This window comes from Bidens hawaiensis, unplaced genomic scaffold (genome assembly GCF_021521415.1).
Source record: "Bidens hawaiensis isolate Kalapana, Puna unplaced genomic scaffold, B.hawaiensis_p1.1 tig00007072_1, whole genome shotgun sequence".
NCBI classification, from domain to species: domain Eukaryota; kingdom Viridiplantae; phylum Streptophyta; class Magnoliopsida; order Asterales; family Asteraceae; genus Bidens; species Bidens hawaiensis.
Genome location: NW_027491487.1, coordinates 178,989 through 201,029, shown reverse-complemented (window position 1 = coordinate 201,029; position 22,041 = coordinate 178,989). Strand labels below are relative to the sequence as shown.

Below are 22,041 nucleotides of genomic sequence, written 5' to 3'. Positions count from 1 at the left end.
TTTATAAAAGAACTACCGACCGGCAGTTTTATGAAACATGACACAACCTGGTTGATTACTTGTCGAGTAATGACTAATAAGAGATTGGGTCAACAAATTTCAAGGTGGACATTTTACAAATTGGCTGGTCTAATGGATATTTTGTCAGAATTAACAACTCAATTTGACATTATTGATTATATTAGTGTAGTAAAAGTCGGGTTCCAAGGTCCTCGGACATAAACCTAGCCGTCCTTTTCCAACTTGGACACTATTACTCGTCAAGGTCCAACTCGGTCAAAAGTCGGAGTACTCGGGATTACTCGGCCACAATTTTTTTTTTATTTTTTTGTTATTTATTTTTAGTAAAAAATTAAAAATAACAACACGTGAACTTTTGAATTATGATTTTTTTTCATATGAATTATGCTTATTTGACGTGAATTTTGCTTATCTTAACAAATATATAATATCCAATAATTAATATATGTTATATTTATCATGTTCGAGTATAAGCCGAGTACTACCCAAGTACTCCGAGTACTCCCTATAAGAGTGTCGGCCACCTAAAAACTGCCTAACGAGTTTTATAACATTGGATTATATATTATCACTTCTTTAATTATGGTTGACACAACTCACTAATAGTTGTCAACAATATAATTGTATGGGACTGAAAACCATTACCAATAGCATAACATTAGTACATGTGGTTGTATCATATGTTCGATAGATATATTTTGTTAAAATCAAAATTATTGGAGCCTATATTTTTTGACTGGTAATAACAAAGTGTGTAACAAATCTCTAATTATCTCCCGCACAACATCCGATAATCACTCACCCCCAAATCATTCTCTCCATTCAACTCGATCCCCCATGCATATTACCTTTCCACCAAACATTACCCGGCGTTTCAAATTAGCTATAGCAATGGGTATGCCGCCCAACCACAACCACCACTCTAATGGCACCCTCCTCCGCCCAACCCCGTCACCATTCTAACCTCCCAACCGTCCACTCCGCCGTTTCCTGGCTCTTCATTTCATTACTCTTCCTCTACATCATATATTATTCCTCCATCCTCTTTGAGCATGCCCCTACCTTCAAAACCACCACAAAATTAACATCCACAAACTGCCAAGATTCGGGTTACGTCCAAAACACCACCCCATCACTTCGGTTTGACACCGAGCTCAAACACATCGCATTCGGCATTGCAGCCTCCTCCCGACTATGGCAGACCAGGAAGGAATATCTCAAGCTATGGTGGCGACGTGGAGAGACACGAGGTGCGGTTTGGTTAGATAAGCAAGTTAGAACCACAAAAGATGAAAACTTACCAGACGTCCACCTCTCTAAGGACACATCAAAGTTTCCGTACACAAACCCGAATGGTGATCATTCCGCCATACGGATATCGAGAGTGGTATCCGAAACGCTGCAGCTGGGGCTGGAAGATGTGCGATGGTTTGTTATGGGTGATGATGACACTGTGTTTATTGTGGAGAATTTAGTGAGGGTTTTGTCTAAATATGATCATAATCAGTTTTATTATATTGGGACGACGTCAGAGAGTCATTTTCAGAACATGATGTTTTCCTATGGGATGGCATTTGGTGGCGGTGGGTTTGCGATTAGTTACCCGTTGGCGGTGGAGTTGGAGAAGATGCAGGACCGGTGTCTTCGAAGATATCCCGGTTATTATGGGAGTGATGATAGAATGCATGCTTGTATGTCTGAACTTAATGTCCCGCTCACCAAAGAACCAGGGTTTCATCAGGTTAGTTTTGCTATTTCACAAATTCGTATATGTTTAATTTTTAAAATTATTTATGAAAAACCCGGTCCGATCAATGAACCGATAAGGTGGCCAGTACAACGACCGATCAAGTTATGTAATGTAACATTACGAATTATAAATGTGATGATTCGAGTTTAATGATTCTGTTTTAACTTAATGTGCAGTATGATGTGCATGGAAGTGTATTGGGTCTATTAGCAGCCCATCCAGTAACTCCATTAGTCTCACTCCACCATCTTGATGTAATGGACCCGATATCCCCCAGGATTCCTAGAGCACAAGGCATCAAATACTTGCTAGAATCAGCAAAGTATGATTCCGCAAGTATCATACAGCAGTCCATCTGCTATGACAAGAAAAGAGAATGGTCCATTTTGGTGTCATGGGGTTTTGCAATCCAAATTGTTCGGGGAATCTTGTCTCCACGAGAGCTAGAGACGCCTTCTCGCACATTCCTCAACTGGTACAAAAGGCTCGATTACACGGCATACGCATTCAATACTAGGCCTGTTACAAGGAACCCATGCTAGAAGCCTTTTGTTTATTACATGAGTACAACTAGGTATGATAAAGCTAGGGATAAGATTATTGGGATATATACTCTTCATAGAGAACGATACCCTTATTGCAAATGGGAGATGGAATCCCCTGACACGATTGATACAATTGTGGTCTTAAAGAAGGAAGACAGTAATCGGTGGGAAAAGGTGCGTACCCTTTTTCGAACTATTTGAGATTGACTTGCTAAACTAGGTTTGTAAAATGTAAGAGCATGTAAAGGTCTTATGTGAACGTACACTACTAAACAAAGGGGTATTACCGATATATTCCATGGCTTGGTAAATCAGTACTAGAAAACTGGACATTTACAACAACTTTTATGGTCACATTAGGCCATTCGCGTGTCATTTGAGACCGAAAAGGCAGTCGCAAAAACCTCATGGGTAATCTTGTTTGCAAACTTTGTTTGCGACTGCTGATACTGTGACCAGTATATATTGTCAGAAGTGTTGGGTCCGGTGTTGCGATTGTCGATATTTTTCAGTCGCAAATAGTCAATATACACCTTCACCGATGGATTACTGACCCAATATGTCGTCAGTGATACTCCTTTGTTTTGTAGTATGATGTATGAACACAAGGTTTATGAGTGTTAACATACAGTTCCATGCTATTACATTCATACTCTAATCAAGTGTTTTTTTTCCATACTGCAGGCACCAAGAAAGGACTGTTGCAGGGTCTTGCCTGCTAATAGCAAAGGAGTTCTATACTTGTGGGTTGGAAACTGTCAAACAAATGAGGTTATTGAGGTGTAGACTACTACTAGAAGAGTACCCTAGTTTCTCGTAGATGTATTGCTCCCTCATCATGTACTTATGCCATGGGACTAAAGAACAGAGCCTGCTGAACTGAGGATTAGAAGATTCAAATGTTTTCCCAGCATCCAAATAGTTTATCGACGAACTTTGGAAAAAAATGGTAATTAGTGTAGCAAAATGTCAACAATTTTCTTGTTTTCTCCATCACTAGTTTCCTTTTGGTATACATAGTTTGTGTAAATTGCTAGATCAAACTTTGTATTGTATCTAGGATTGCAAATTTAATCGCAGTGAACATATCCATGACAATGCTACAATACTGAGTATTCTCTGAGTAATCGCTATAAGGTATGGTGTCGAGGTGAGTTTTGTTAACTCCGCCTAGTTACTAAAAATTGATCAGATATGACCAACCTCAGCCAGAATCAAATCTAGTGGGCAACTTAAGCCGATTTTGACTTAAAAAAGTAAGATATAATTCGTATTTCTTTAATTTGAAGAACGAATATAATTTTTTTAAATTAATAATTAGCAGTTTTTAGAATAATTTAGTATTTAAAATGTATTTCTCTTATTTATATTGATATTCATCTATTTTTTTATAGTTATTAGTATACTTATGATACTTGACATATATATAACATCCAAAAATTAATTTTCTTCGTATTTACCATGTCCAAGTACTATTTGAGTATTCCTCGAATATAATACACCTTATTCCTCAGTCAGCAGCTAAAATCCACCTAACTACTTTTGCAACATTATATACGATACTGCTACGTACTTTCTCTTGTTGTCCACATACTTGTTTATGTTTATGTCTGAGTACTCTTGTTGTCTCTTTTATGTAAGATGATACAAGGGTACATTATGTTTCTTAACTTATCCATTTGTAAAAACGAGTCGGTTGTCTAACGATATACCAACATTTCTTTAATATCCCGAATGTCCTTTCGATGTCCTTTCTTACGGACTCATGTTTTTTCTTGAATATCGACGTTTATCGTCATTCGGGCATGTAAAATTAATAACAAAAGTGGCTCACTCCGATAAATACCGTCGACCAGATAATATTTGTATTCGTAGTTGACATCATTTGCGGAAAATGAGGTGTCAAGTGCAACTCCGTCTATGATGTGGTCAAAAATAAGGGACGAATGTATCATAACTATATCATTGTTTGAGCCAGGCATACCAAATATCAAATGATGTGACCGCCTCAATAAGTGTTGGACCATCATGATCACCCTTGTGATATTAACCTTGACAAGCAACTGGAAAGGCCTCCCAAGGCTAGTGTGTGCAATCGAGAGTACCAAGCATCCCGAGAAAACCATGTTTTTTTTTATGAACCTCATATATTTTTTGTATGTTATTTTGAGTCGGCCTCCTCGAATTTTTTTTTACCATAAAGTTCAATAATACCTAATTATAAAAGTGTGAACAAAATTTATAAAAGTAACACTAAAAATAATATGGTTTAGAAATAAGTAATTAAAATGATAATAATACTCACATTCGCATAACGTGTGGAGGTCCTCACAACTCATTGTTTCCGACATCTGTAAATACTCTTTCATGGCATCGCTCGTAGTCCTGTATGCTAGTTGACGAATTGTCGTCATGCATTTTGCATAGGAGAAAATCCTAGTTTACCTCTCGTGTCCTCCCTTTATTGAAAAAAATGCATAATCGTGTTCTAAATCAACAACAATTTGTAAAAATAGTTGGTGACTCATATGAAAACGGCGCCAAAATCTTTCCAAATAAAAATTCGCGTCTGTGAAAAATAATCTCTTATCAACTGGTCATGAGCGCCTACACGATCTCGTTGAAGATGAGGTCGTCATGTTCGCGGTTGTGAGCTTTTGCAATACTCGACATAGAGTTGAGCATCCTCTTGAATGACACTGAATATCGCTTCATCCTTTGAATACGACTCTGAAATAACATCTGGCACAGGGTAATAGTCGGGTGTCGAATATGAGTCGGAATCCATATTTTATAGAAAAATTACAAGTTTAAAGAGGTAAATGAGATGTTTAGAATTGGAGTGAATACTGGATATATATATATATGTATATATATATATATGTATATATATATATATACATAGAAAATGGTTCAAATAAAAAGAAGTTGTTTCCTAGGAATGGTAAGAACCAATAGAATTTTGACATTTGGCATTAAAACCTATGGTGAAAGAACAATTATAGGAAACTATGTCGGTTATAATGGTGAAAGAGTAATTTAGGAAACTATGACGGTTTTTTGTAATTTTAAATCTCAACCATTGATTGATATGATCCAATGGCTATGATTTATTCTTAGTCTTCATAGGAACTACTTGTTTTAGGATAACCCTCCCCTATATATATATATATATATATATATATGGTAAGGATTCTAAGAGAACTCTTTGGAAATTGAGAACTTTGAAAACCATTTTAAGCCACAAAAAACCCTATAAAAATATTTAAAAAAAATTATAAAAAAACAAAAATTTTAAAAAAGTAAAAAAACCAAAATTCTTGTATTTCATCGTTTCATAAAAAAAACCTTCGTATTATACACGTGTTTATAATTTCATTTAATCTCTAGTTACGTGATGTACACATATGTATATTATCATTTACCTTAAATTGTAGATTGTACATAAAAAACATGTATGTACATATTATACATATGTATATAATTTAGTTAAACCGAGACGCTTTTTTTATTTTTTTGAAACCGAGATGATAAATAAGAATTTTGATTCATTTTACTTTTTTCATTTTTACGTTTTTTTATGTTTTATGATTTGTTTTTAATTTTCAGGTTTTGTGTAGGTTAAAATGGTTTCCAATAGTTCTTACATGATCCGAATCATATATATATATACATATATATATATACATATATATATACATATATATATATATATATATATATAAATTAATTTTCTTTTTAATATAAACGTTCATATGGTCATTAGAATTGAAGAGGGCCCACCATCCACACCCTCTATCGCCGCCATTCCAACACCGCCCTCCCTCACCCTCCCACCCATAGCCGGCTTTGGCATATTGCAACCCGGACACCCGGCCGGAGCACTTAATTATCGGGGGCGCATAAAATTTTATATATTAGTGGCGGAACTATCAGAGGGTCCGAATAGTCACCGGACCCTTCACCCGACGAAGAGAGAATAAGAGTTAGAAAACTGTTGGTGACCATATTTTTTCCGGCCACTGTCGAGAAGAAGTGGTGCTATGTGCAAAACTGCAAATGTTAAAAATTGAGCAGGGAAGGGTAGATGAAGAAGGCGTTGAGTTGTATAGAAAAGTAATATTCGTTTATCGCTTCATTATCTAAATTGTTTAATGATTTTGAATTTTTTATTGATAAATTTGATATTTAGCTTGTAATCAATTTTATCTTAGTAAATTTTCTTAAAGATATTAATTAACTTATGGGCTTTTTTATCTTGGCTCGGTCGAGGTATATAAATTATCGGAGACGGTCCTGTTCCCACCCCCTCCCCTTTTGCCGCTCGCCGTTTACCACCCCTCGGTGGTGTTTCCCAACACCGCCCCTAAACTGCCCACCATCCACGCCATAGCGAACAGTCTAAAAAGCACAATTTGTTGAGTAACTTTGGTGGCCCACTTCATTTAATGTAAGGAAATAAAATGCACGTGATATTGATGAGTTGATTTTCCATGTAAGTTATGAATGTGAGACCAACTCCTCATTAATTAGAACAAGTGACCAGCTCCACCAATCACCCGAATGCTGTATTGCATTTAAATTTCTAATTCACATTAAGTATTGCAACTTTAATCATTGTTTTAGCCCCATTCGTTCTTACCTGTACAGTACATAGAAATAATTCAGAATAAACTAGTCTGTACAAATACTTATGTGTATAATATAAACTAGTGTGTCACCTGGCGTGTTAAACCGGGGCACATCGGTAAAATCCGAGTGTTGGTAAAACCCAAGCGTTGTCAGTCCTGGGCGTTGAGACGGAAAGTCAACGCGAATTCCTTCGGTATCGATTACGTGTTTTATATATCGGAACAACAAAAAATGTACAAAAAATAGAGGTTGACCAATGTGGTGGCGATGGTAATTGGTAAAACTCGGGCATTGGTAAAATATGAGCGTTGTCAATCTCGGACGTTTAGGTGGCGACTCTACGCAAATTTGGCTGGTCTCCATCGCGTTTGTTACGGTAATTAGTACTAAAAAAACAAATTTGGCATTCGGTCGTTTTCATTACGTTCGTTAGCCCTGGAACTAAAACAAGTTACGCTGAGTCAACGCGAATTTTCAGTCAGCAACCTTCACGTTTTTTACAATACCATAAGTAAAACAAAAAAAAAAAACAAATTGGCATTCGTTCGATTTACGTTATTTTCGTTATGCTACATGAACTAAAAAAAACATAATCAATAAACAATTGACAACTAAGGTGCCGTCAAGTGGCCCAATCGGGCACTTGCGGCACCAAAGTTCTCTTATTTATATATATATATAATATTAGTAATAGTAATAGTAATTGCATGTAGCGTAAGTTGATTAATAATGGTTATTGTAGACTCAATTTACTCATTTATCTCGTATCCACTTGAAATTTTTAAAAACTTAATATGAGCCAACTAAATATAATATTATACAAAACCTAACTTAAAATCTATTATAAATGTGAAAAACATATATATAATATGGGGAAAGTTAACGTACAAATGAAATTAACATGCTAATTGTGAGAATCAAGTAGAGTAATTATATATACATGTAGAGTAATTATATAATTACATCATAGAGTAAGTATGTAATTACTCTATGATGTAATTACATATACAAGTAGAGTAATTATGTAATTGCATCATAGAGTAATTATGTAATTGCAATTACTCTATGATGTAATTACATAATTACTAATTATGAGAATCAATGGTCCGGACCGCAAAAACCTATACATAAAATGCTATTTTTTAAATGGAAAAACTATGGCAAAACCATGCATACTCAAATTAAAGAAAATAAAATTCTCATTTTTATGGTGAAATTTAAAATAAAAATAAAGTATTAACGTACTGAAAAGTTCTGATCGTTTAAAAATTGTGAAGGGAAGTTGGGTTAAAAGTGAAATTAACAGTAATAGATAGGTAAAAGATAAAGGGCTAAAGCTGTAACGATTTATTAAATTTACAAAAGTTTATTAAAGTTGAAGGGGTAAGTTTGTAACTATTTTGAATAAATACGAAATACATGTGAAATTTTATGTTATAATGACTGCTTTGTCCCTCTTTAAGGTTATATCATGTGTTAAAAATGTGTAAAACTCTTAGAATCAAGTGTTTTAATTTGTCATTGTCTCATGTATTATATATAGTATTGGTATGTATAATTTAGCCCATATCAGATTGGTCAACTAATTTGACCGATTATTTATGGGCATATCGGACAGCTTGGAAAACGATGATTGGTACTACCCTGTATAGACTTGTGTATGGTCGGGATTACCACATACCGGTTGAACTTGCTCATCGAGCTTATTAAGCAACTAAAGTGGTTAACACGAGTTATGATAATACAGGTAAATCAATGAAGCTTGCGTTGTGTGAGATCGAAGAATTGAGGGATGAAGCATACGATTGTGCATCTGCTTATAAGGCCAAGATGAAGTGACTGCATGATGCCAAGATCTTGTTAAAGAACTTTAAGTTGGGTCAACGAGCGTGGCTCTACAACACAAGAATGAAGCTTTTCCCAGGAAAGTTAAAGAGCAACTGGATGGGTTTATATGCAATTGTGCGAATTGGCAATCATGGGAAATATGAGATTGGATATTTTGACGACCACTTGAGACAAATGGTGAATGGCTATAGGTTAAAGCTATATCAAGAGATGGAAGATATTCACAAGTTAGGTAAGAAATCAGTGAGTTTCATTTTAACCTCACCGGTTTACGAGAAGAGTTGATCAATTGGATGTGTCGAGCTATAGACACTCAATTCAGCGCTGACCAGGAGGTAACCCGGGTTTGTAAGTCTGTTGTTATTTGTCTGGTGCTAAATTGTTTTCTTATATATATATATATATGTGTGTGTGTGTGTGTGTGTTTGTTGCAAAGACCAAGTGTGGGGAAACTTGGGTGAAGTTTCACTTTCAGCAAGCAAACCGTCAAATAAACGGTGTTCCGCGTAAAGTCTATTTTGAGTATTGGAACGCGTTCACAGTGATGTTGGGATGTCGAAAAGTGGTTGAGTGAGAAAATGTCCGGACCCGATTAGCGGAAAAACTTTCTGTGAAAACTTTATGTCGTGCTACATAATGAACTTTTTCACATCGCGCTAGGAGATGGAACATTATAGTCCTAGTGGAATAACATCATCATGTATCACGATGACTGTCAGTCCAACCCGTCGCGATACGTGATGAGTTCAAAACCCTAATATGGTTGAATTTGACCCATTATGATGCACGATGGGTCAAAAGGATTCAAAAAAAAAATGAAAGTTGGATTGCAACCACCGTATTCCCCACTTCACCCTGATCACAACCATCACCGTTTCTCTCAATTACCATCATCCACCATCACCATCATTATACACCATCACCGCGCACCATCACCATTCCATCATCATCACAACCAATCACCCCCATCTCTCCCTCATAACCACCATCGTCTCCCTCTAATAACCACCATTCTTGTCACCACTGTTCACATGCCATCGCCACTCCAAACATCATCTAAACAACCTCGAGTTCAATCCACATGGTCAGTGTCGCATATCTGACTTTCAACTAAGTCGAACGAGAGGTAGGTGCTTAAAATGTTTATAGCGTGAGAATGGTAGTTGGTTCGATTATGTTAGGAAGATTGTTTAGGAGGCGTAGTTGTTAGTCGAGTTTTTTCGAGGTGGTTAGTTTGGACTCGAGTAAACTGGATATAATTGATAATTACTGTGTCGGGTCCAAATGATTAGTCAATGTTGAGATTTTATTCTGTCAGGGGGGGGGGGGTTAATTGAAAAATGATATCCATGGCTTGAAATTCATACATACCATTACACTATTATTTTAAACGAGTAATTTTGAAATAAGGTGATATTTCAACTAAGTCGAACGAGAGGTAGGTGCTTAAAATGTTTATAGCGTGAGAATGGCAGTTGGTTCGATTATGTTAGGAAGATTGTTTAGGAGGCGTAGTTGTTAGTCGAGTTTTTTCGAGGTGGTTAGTTTGGACTCGAGTAAACTGGATATAATTGATAATTACTGTGTCGGGTCCAAATGATTAGTCAATGTTGAGATTTTATTCTGTCAGGGGGGGGGGGGGGTTAATTGAAAAATGATATCCATGGCTTGAAGTTCATACATACCATTACACTATTATTTTAAACGAGTAATTTTGAAATAAGGTGATAAAACATTTTTAAAGAACAATTTCAACACGAGCCCGAAGTGTCAAAATAAAATATACCAACAGTCATTGCCTAAATTTGGCACATTTTTTGAGGCATTCCGTTTTGTTGTCGACCAGTCTAGTTAAGTAGTTAATTGAGTCTTCGGGGGACATTTATTTTGTTTAAGCTTCAAGGCTTTTGGATTTTCTGACTCGTACCCAATATCTATTCGGGCATGTTTACCTGGACAATTTAAATGTGTAGAGTATCCTTTAATTTTTTGTTTTGTTTTTTATTTTATTTTATTATTATTATTTTAATAATGTGGGACGACAACGACCGAAAAGCTATACGAACGTCGCCGCTGTTATTCGACATATCTAACTTCACGTTGTATCTTGTAGATATGTTAGCTCAACCTAGTTCTTCTCGCGTCTTCAAGCGCAAGAGACAGAGACCACAGGGTCATGGCCGTTGAGGTCCGGTTAAGAGTGTATGGGGTGCACCAGCCCCGCCAGTATTCATTGAGCAACCACCGTGTGAGATACGATATCTAGGTGATGAGGACCGACCTATTATAACGTTGACAGGCCGACTATTATGGGTGACGGTGACCAGATACCGCACATGTTGTTACGATTCGAGCCAGATATTGAGGTGCACATGAGTTATCTGCGTAATCATGACATACATGTGTAGAGGCACATAAGCTTTGAGTGGACGTTGATAGGCACATTGGGCCAGGCTGATCGGATTCGGGATTTACCTTTAACGAGCTCAATGTATATAAGTATTACCTTTAATTATTAACATATGAGGTGTAATTGAACACGACAGTGTCGACTCTCCGTGGATCAAGAACGGCGGTCTAAAGTTTCCGATAATGAAATTACTGTTGGGGGTTATGTTGGCGCAGTTGTATGGATTGTATCTAAAGTTTTAATTAGATTATAATGTTTGTTATGATGCTTAATCATAAACGGGTTGAGACGGTGAAGTATTTTGAGCAATACATATAATTTATGATATTGTTTTCTTAATTAACTTAGTCGGTTGGCCGATTATAGCAAGAGTAGTAACACACATGATTCGATTTCTATGTTTAAGACGATAATCGTGGTGCAAGCTAATAATCTAGGTTAATGGGTCCGGTTATAGGGTACATGGGCTTGGGTTAAAGGGTTAAAGGATATAATAATATAATAAGTATGCAGATCTTGCAGTTTGGTCCCTGAACTATAGAGATGGAAACATATAAGGTTAAAACTATTGTTTAGGGTTAATTTGGTATATATTTCAAAGTAAATTTATATATAACAATAAATATCATATGTCACACCCCTATCTTAAGCCTAGGAGTGCGACTCGACAGTTGGTACCACATTTGTATATAAATCAGAGTTACGGGTTATTAGCGGAAGACTTTGTAAAACATGTGGATTTAAAGTTAAAATATTTACATTACAAAAAGACGAGACGAAAGTCTCGTTCAGATTTACTTGTTTATAAGTTTAACAAAAACATCATATTTTAATATTTAAACAAAATATTCGAGCCATCGGATTCTTGAGCCCTTCGTCCTTCAAGTCTATTATTGGTTACCTGCAAAATGTTATAAAAATACGTCAGCAATGATTGCTGGTGAATATGCTGACGCAAAAATATTTTCTTTTACTTTGTTAGCCCTCGAGGGTTACGCAAGCCTCGGCCCATCTTGGCTTAGGAATAACACCGCAGCTTTTCGACGTACTTAGGTACCATAAATATACACAAGGTCATTCTCACTCGAACATACTTTGGTTTGGCCCATCGTGGCTGGAGGTCGTGACCAGGCGTGGTGCGATGTGCCCACCGTATTTAACCACATATGTAAGGATCCAGACAAACGTATACTACAGCCTGAGGGCTAGGCTTTTACTCTTATTCATAATGTTTTTAGAGACACTTAGTCTCATGTAAAGTTTTACACATAACACGTTTATTTGTTTGAAAACAAGTTTGTAAAAGTGGGGCGTATTCACCTTTGATTGGGATCGGTTTCCAATATCGTCCTTGAGTCTCTTTCTTGCTATCTCGCACCTATAGCACGAGTATAACCATTTGTTAGTCGGATATACAATCCGGCTTAAGACCTTTAGTCTTTATTTTACCTCGATGAACCATTAGTTCATTTCTCAATTACTTGAAAACCTTTAGTTTAAAAAGTAATGTTTATAAACCTTTAGTTTACTATAAAAACCCTACGTTTCTTCTTCCTTAAGAAACGTATTCTTTTCTTTATTATTTAAGAATACTCATTATACTTAAATAATAATAATAGTTATAACAAAGAATTTATATAACACACTTATACATTTCTTTTCTTTCTTTCTATTTTTTGTTATTTCTTTTAATTCTTGAGGTATTGAATATAATTTCGACTTAGGGTATTAAGCCTTTAATAAAATATTATATTATATTCATTTGACATTACGCCTAACCTTGTTGGCGTTTTAGAAACCCTAAGGATTTGAGTAGCACTCCCACGCCAACACTTCCTTACGCCAAATGAAATCACCAATCTTTATCGCTCGTTAGCACGCTTCTCGAGGCACCAATACTTCACGGCACGCAGTCCAAGATGATCGTCGGGACGTCGGTATGGGATCGCCTTCTTGATATACGTCGATGGAAAATGGCACGAGTATCGAGGTATGGTACGGAAATCGAGGGATCGGGCACGATTTTCGAGGTGGATCGAGGGCACGTTTTTCGAGGTTTAAAAAGATGTTAGAGAGAGAGAGAGAGATGAGAGCAGGTTTTGAGGTGTGAAGAATGAAATCCCGAAGGTTGCTATTTATAGGCAAATTTTTGGATCCCATCGCGGTACGCGATGGGTTCCTTGGCTGGCCCGTCGCGTAGCGCGATGTAGGCCTGGCTAGTCACACACTAGACCTGCCACGTGGTGACACATGGCGGCAGATGATGCCACCGTGTGCCGCGTGGCACACATGTCACCACGATGACGTTGGTTCAACAGCGATCGCGTATCGTTGTTGACCCTTCCAGAAGCTTTGACCAAGCCCCTTCGCGTATCGCTATGGGCTGGTCTTTTGTCCTGGTCGCGTATCGCGATAGGGCAAAAAAAAAACAGAATTTTCATTTTAACCCTTGGAGTTTGGAATTTGATTGATTTGATCCCTCGTCTTTGGAAACTTGTCATTTTTGGCCCAAAATTTCCGTGATGTTACATCATCATCAATTAAAAAAAATAATATCTAATCTATAACGCACTATTTTATTGTAAAAAAAGAAATTTCCCGAACATAAAAACGAGTCGGGTTATGATTAATGAATATTAACTTAGAAAATCCGAGTTATTACAGTCTCCCCTACTTTAGGGAATTTCGTCCCGAAATTAAAATATACTATAACAAACCCTTAAATTTTGAGGAAAGGAAGATTTTAAAATAAAATTTAAAAATTTATCATAACACAGAACTTTGAATAGTTAAAATAACGCTCTAAATGAAAATCCGATAAGGGCACTTATATATAGGATGTACCAGCGGCGTATCCACCATGTCCTTATCAGCTTTATATTTGTACCGTTATCCCAACTACTTTCAATTCTATATTATGGCACACAACTTTACGCTTCATGATTTCAATGCGAGGACTTCGATAATTATGTTCCGGACCATAATTATTGTTATCGTCGGATGGTCCACATGATTCGTCTCATCGTGTGAGTTTACAAAACATTTGAGTGAAACATGATTTTGAGGAAACAAAAATTTTAAGAAGTTTTAATTTAGAACACTAGAAGTCACAAATGTATAAAATAGTTTCAAAAGTTGCAGTAAATTTTAATAAAGCAAAGAAATTTAAGACGAATTTTAATGTAAAAATATAAGTATTTAAAGTTGAAAAGATGCTTCTTATTAATAGTTGAGGTCTATAAAATGGGTTATTATGGATAAAGGTAAGGAAATAAGAATAAAGGTAGGCTTTAATAAATAATCATTTTAAACAAAATAAACTTGGTAATAATCCAAGGCCATAATGAGGCGTAATTAAGAAAAGATGAGATAAATTAAATAGATAAAGAAAACGGAAACAGTCTTTGGGTTCCTTGAGTAGCTTAATTGACGTGACTTGGAGCACCATGAGGAGTTGCATTCATAAAAGTTGGAGCAGTCGAGGTAGGTTGATTTGGGGTGGCTTGAATAACGTGAGCTTGAACAGTTTGCAAGAGAGTTGTTTGGTGGAAATATGTTTGGTAAAATTGAGCTTGTGGTTGCGGTTGTGAGGTTTGGTAGTGTTGGGTTAAGTAAGGTTGACCTTTATTGATGGGAGGAGCTTGAGGGACATGAGGTTGATGGGTTTGAGCATGGGTCAAGTAGAGTGTGTAGTCGTAGACTGGGCTTGATGAGCTTGGGTAAGTTGGGGGCACGCATTACGAAGATGGTTTGGGTCCTTACAATGGTAGCAAGCACGGATATTAGGAACACCGGGTTGAGCACGAGGGGTAGGTCGTTGCGGGACAGCTTGCGCAGTAGGCGGGACACAACAGGTGTTAGCAAGATGGCCATAACGATTACATTAGGAGCAACGACGGCATAGGGATTTAATTGGGTGTGATGGTTACAAATGGAGCATAACAGAAAAGGATCGAGGTAAAGTTTCTTGTTTGAGTAGACTTACAGGTGGGTAGGTTTTGTTGCAGCAAGGTTCTTACGTTTCTTGTTGTGGGGATGAGTGGAGGTATATGATTCGTAGACACCAACAAAGAAATTAGTGGGAAAAGTTGAATCAGTTGTATTGATGTTTTGAATTTGAGTCACTATCCTAGGGACCGCAACAGCTACCTTCTTGGCCATAAAGGCGGCCATGCGGTGGTCATGAGAATCAGAAGATTGATGTCGAGGATGACGGTGGTTTCTTAGATGGGACATTCTACGAGGACCGAAAATAAAGATTTATAAGATGAAGGGTAAGTTTAGGAAAACATAGGATTGCGTCATAAGGGTTAAAAGTAAAATATTATAAGATGAAGGGGGGGGGGGGGGGTACATAGCGTAAATAGTTGTTGAATGATTTAGTCAATATGATTAATGTGTGATGGCTACATGAGGAGTTAAGTCAGTTTAAATATTAAGATTATTAAGTTTACAATAAACTAATGAAATATAAATTGTGGATGTTGACTCCCATGAGCTTTCCATGGCAATTTGAATGACCCAACGAACTATTGAATAAATACAACTAAGTTGGACAGCCCATGAGCGTTACATGGCAATTTTATTGTCCCAACTAATTAACGAATTAACAATGCAATGAAGTTTGTCGGCCCAATGAGCGTTACAAGGAGTTTTAACTGATCAAACTAAATAACGAACTGTTGAAATAAACATGGGTAGTCGGAGTATCTTGTGAATCACCACGTTTGATTACTCCAACAAAAATACGAAAACAAGTTAAGAAATGGATAGTAGGAGTGCCCTTGGGTTCCATGGATTTTTCACCCAACTAATAATTTAAATAACGAAACACAATAATAGGGAAAGCCGAGTTTTGCCATGAACCACCGTGAATTCGGTTTAAAAAACATATTATAGGGATGCAACCACTAATGTGGTCACAGTTAACAGTTTAGGGTGTCGGTCATATGGCATTTTTAGGTCTCGCTCGGGTCCATAGGGTTGAGTACTGTGGTCAGGTTTTCACCCATGTAAGGAATAGAGTCTTACCTTTGATTCTTGGAACCGTTTTGCCAGTGTCCAACTCACAGTTTCTCTCCCATTTTCATTTGTGATAGGGACATGCCATATAGCCTAGCCCTAAGGTGTACGAGTGAACAACAGGTGAGAATTCTTAAGGAATTTACCGAAAAAAAAAAGCAATCTAATTTTGAAAAATTTTCTTTTAATGTTGAGGCATAGACTCGGAGTTTGTGTGTGTGTGCATAACAATACAATAATTAATAAATAATAATCTAGGAAAGCTATAAACAATTTAAAATTGAACACATAAAGGCAAACAGATATGCACACATAGAGCTCCTAAACCTGTGTTTAAGGAAATTTCCAACGACCTATCTTAAACATTCGGCTCTAATACCAATCTATCACACCCCAACCTACGACGGAAATGCCGGGACGCGAACTGATTGCTCACAGCTTTTCAAAGGTTACTATCATGCATTATTAAAATGACAATATCTATTAATTAAATTAAGTTTTCAAATAAATCATTTACAAACAAACACATAATCCATAATCATACAACATTACAACTTATATCACAAATGATCTTGATTAATTATTCTCTAACTTAAATTCTTCACTAGGTCTTCACCAACCTCCATTAAATTTCTACGATAACCTTCATATGCGTATAAAATAGAATTTTGTCAATAACACATGTTGAGTGAGCAACACACCAGTTTAAATGAACATATAGTATATATAAAAATAAGTAAATGCAACAAGTCATATGAGAATAACAAATTAACCAAATGAGCAAGTATAACTGAGATGTCGAGAAGCACAAAGGCTATAACGACTGGCGTATGATCATTCTATTATGAGATTATGCTGGACCTCTCAGAATGCGAAAGCATATAAAGCAAGTAAGCACATAAACAAATAAGGTATAAGTTGTTAACACATAAGACAATAGTTGCAGTTTTGAGTATAAGTATATACGAGAAATACATTTACGCATATGTCCCCAAAACATGAAAAACAAGTAAAATAGGGGAATGTGGTACTCACCTTAGCAATTAAGCAAGAGATAAACGAATGCGGCAAGAACGGTAGTAAACCAGAGTCACGTTCTTTGAAAATTATCGACGAGAAATCCTATGTAACAATAGTTGTGGAAATAAATACGAATAGAACAACAAAGCTAAAACAAGATAGAGATTCGGGATTTGATATCGAGTGTGTTCTTTTGGAAATTAAATATGCTTAGACTTATTATCAACTTTATTACTTTCATTTAACAACGGTTTATCATAAAAATATTATTTTATTATACAAGATTATATAAAAATATTAAGTAATTATTTATAAAACTTCGAGTAGATTATATAAAGAGATTTGTTTATTTAAATCTAAAAATACATTTAAGGTATTTATATATATATATATATATATACACACTATTAATAAAGGTTTCTTTTTAAATTTAAGATTGTAAATATTAGATAATAAAGGTTTCTTTTATAAAGTACTTGACCTATACTATATTTTAATATATTAATTAACGAGATATGCTAAATATATCTTTTATAAACCCTTTTTATAAAATTAAAACCTCTGCAATTTAATAATAAATAAGTAATCACATATACATACTTATATATATATATAATATGGTTTTATCATAGGTTTAGAAGAATGATCGGTTAATATGTCGGTTTTAATAAAATATTGATTTATTATTATATATAATATCAATAATAAAATTTAAATGCCTAATATATATTAATATCATTATTAAATAGATTTAATCCAAAAATAAAACACAAAACGGGTCTGGAGGACTTCGAACCCGCGACCTCCGATACCCAAACATTAACACAAACCCAACCCACCAACTGCTCTATGCAACCAATTGATTTTAACTCAGAAAAAGCAACTTTTATATAAACAGTTTAATTATCCCCAAACCCCATAAACCCTAGAAACCCTAATCGTTTCATCCCGTTGTTGTTAAAAAAATTAAGAATGGGGTTATTGCAGAGGATTGAAAGGTGAGTTCAATGTATATAAGTACTACCTTTAATGATTAACAGATGAGGTGTAATTGAATACGACAGTGTCGACTCTCCATTGATCAAGAACGACGGTCTAAAGTTTCCGATAATGAAATTACTGTTGTCGCAGTTGTATGGATTGTATCTGAGGTATTTATTATATTATAATGTTTTTTATGATGCTTAATCATAAACTGGTTGAGACGGTGAAGTATTTTGAGCAATACGTATAATTTATGATATTGTTTTCTTAATTAACTTAGTCGGTTGGCCAATTATAGCAAGAGTAGTAACACACATGATTCGATTTCTATGTTTAAGACGATAATTGTGGTGCAAGCTAATAATCTGGGTTAACGGGTCCGGTTATAGGGTACATGGGCTTGGGTTAAAGGATATAATAATATAATAAGTATGCAGATTTTGCAGTTTGGTCCCTGAACTATAGAGATGGAAACATATAAGGTTAAAACTATTGTTTAGGGTTAATTTGGTATATTTTTCAAAGTAAATTTATATATAACAATTAATATCATTAAAAGTAAAATAATATCTACTCGATAATGCGCTATTTTATTGCTAAAAAAATAAATTTTCCCTAATATAAAAACGAGTCGGGTTATGATTAATGAATATTAACTTAGAAAATCCGAGTTGTTAAGACTATTCGATTAGAATGGGGATTCGATTAGAATGGTGATTCGATTAGAATAGTCATTCGATTAGAATTGTCATTCGATTAGAATGGTCATTCGATTTGAACTGTCATTCAATTAAAATGGTCATTCGATTAGAACTGTCATTCGATTAGAATGGTGATTCGATTAGAATGATGATTCGATTAGATGATATAGTTAGAGGTAGTTAACTGATACTTATAATTATTACACAGTTAGCTATGCACAGCCAAGAAAGGGTATTATTGTTAACACTAAGAAGCACGAGACACAATTGATTTTCTAGCCCCTTTTCTCTGTTATGATTTTAGGGCTATGTGCATACTCCAGTATGGTTAGTTAATACACTTACCTTAAGTGGTAAGTGTATGTTATATGATTGTTTAGTGAATGATAAATGAATGATATAGAAAACGTTAAAAGTATGTATGTAATTATATGAATGATAGTATAAAGAAATATATGTATGAATGTATGATTGTGTGGGAAGGATGGACCAGGCCGTTATAATATCTGTGAGCATAAGGACCAGACCCATATAATATTTGTGAGGATAGGGACAAGGCCCTTATAATATTTGAGAGGACAGGGACCAGGCCATTATAATATCTGTGAGGTTATGTAATGAGTAAGTTAAAATATGAACGTATGAAATGCTGAAAGTATGAAGGAATGAAAGTATAAAAGTAGGAATGTACATATGTATATATGAAAGGAAAGTAAACAGGTTATGTGTATAATATGTATCTTCAGATACGTATATGTAGGTATGTGTATGTAATGTATGATGCCTGATTAACTAGAACTCACTCATCGTTGTTGACTTTTAGTATGCACACATGAAATAGGTTAAAGTATGTAAGGCCCCGTTCCCGGTAGCCCTACTTTAGCGTCGGATTTACTCATAAACACCATTCTTACAAATCAGAGTTTATTAAAACTTTCGTAGAATATAAAACTTTAACCGTTTATTACAAAACATTTACTATTTTCTTTAAAACTATAACATAAAACATCATATTTAAAACATCAATTCTTCTATCTTCAGATGCCAACCATTCCATCAATTCCATTTGCCATCCTCATGCTAACTCTCTGGTCAAATCACCTCCGTGCATACTAAAAGTCAGCTACGCTGAGTGAGTTCTAGTTAATTAAGCAACTTGTCATACAACCACTACAGGCATTTATATATGTATCCGAAGACACATAGTCCACTGTCTAACCTGTTACTGCTTAACCACTTAATTACCCCTACAGCTTAGCCACTTAATTACTCCTACAGCTTAGCCACTTATGCCACTTTATGCCACTTTAATAACGAGTCACGTTATGCCACTTTACCACTTTAATAACGAATAACGTTATGCCACTTTAATAACGAATAACATTATGCCACTTTAACGCTCTTACTAGACCCCTATCCACTTCTATCTCACTCTACCTCTGCTTGTCTATAACCCACTTCCTATCAGTACATTATTTACATAATAAGCAAGTCACATTGTAGAAATCATACACACTAATAACCACTTGACAATCACTATCCTTGACGATACGTGTAATATCTGAAGATCGTTCACACACCGACAAGCATTATATAATAGCTACCTTTATATCATCTATAGCATACACTTACCACTTAAGGTAAGTGTATTCACACTTCACATAGAGTATGCACAAAGCCCCGAAAACATAACAAGGAATGGAGCTAGAAACTCACCTGAACTCGGTTACTTCTTCTACTACTGGTTATTCCTCCCCGAGTTGTGCGCGACTAATAGTTTAATAATTGCAATATTAAATACTACTCTAGCCACTCTCATTGCTACTTAATATGTCTTACGCGTCTAAGCCAGTTTTACTTCGTTGAATTATTACCCGGTTAGTTAAATCGTTACTCGTTAACCTTTATAGGTATCTTTAAAAAATTATCCAAGTCCAAGGGCTACTATGCAATTATATCATTCTACTCTAGGTCCAGGGACCATTCTGTAATTCTGCCAAACTTCTAGTTCATTACCATGTCCTTAACGAATTGGACCACATAACGAACCAGTCCTCATAACAAAATGAACCTTATAACGAACTGGTCATCATAACGAATTGGTCCCCTTTCGTTTGGTATGACAAACGAATGAACCCTATAACGAATGGGGTTCATCTGTCCCTCACTTAACGAATGACCTTAACGAATTAAGGCTTGTTCGTTACTTTTCCTTAGCGAAATGCCGTAACGATTTGTTTAACAAACTGGAGCTAGTTCGTTATTCTCCATTAACGAATTGACATTTCGAACTCGGTTAGTTCGTTATTCACCCCTTAACTAATTGACACACGAACTGCTTCTGGTTCGTTATTTTCCTCTTAACGAAATGGATTAACGAATTGCCTTCTAGTTCGTTAAGTCACCGCTAACGAACTAGGGTTAGGTCAGAATGTCAGAGAACATTCTCTGACATCCTTACCTCGTACACCCAACTCCGGCGCCACCTTCGCCGGCGCCGGAATAACGGGATCTCGTCGGAAAAGTGAGATCTCGCTTGTTTCACCACCGTTTTCACCATTTTTCGTCCCGTTCGATCCAGATCTGAGCTAGGGTGACCCCTAAGCTCATCTTAGGTTCGGTTTATACCCGATTCCACCCGGATCTCATGACTTCAATGGTTTAACGGTGTCGGCTCGTCGTTTCGTGACGAAATCTAATGGGTTTGGGTTCATACAACATCATACTAATGTTACCTCTGGTTGAAAACCGATTCTCCTTCTTCTTCTTCTTCTTGGTTTCAGCTAGAGAGAGAGAGAGAGTAGGATGAGAGAGAGCTAAGTGTGTATTTTGGTGGTGTATGGAATATGTGAAATGAAAGGATTAAAGGGTGATTTAAGGCTTAAATATTATGGATCATGGGCTTAAGCCCATGGTCCATCTTCCTTCCTTATTAACCCAAGTCCATAACCCATATGCATTACCCAACACTAGCCCGACCCATACTAACTCCTACTTTATTTGTTATTTCTCCGCTAACCCGAGTAAACTTTCTCACCAATAATAATTAATATAATCAATATTATTTTTAGAAATTTCGGGATGTTACAAAGTAGCTAGCTTGAGGGA

The 22,041-nt window shown here is 35.9% G+C and overlaps 1 pseudogene; it reads left to right on the top strand.

Annotated features, from left to right (window-relative positions):
- The first annotated feature begins 946 nt into the window (after nt 1-946).
- Nucleotides 947-3,332, top strand: LOC143634525 (uncharacterized; annotated as a pseudogene).
- The last annotated feature ends 18,709 nt before the right edge of the window (nt 3,333-22,041 follow it).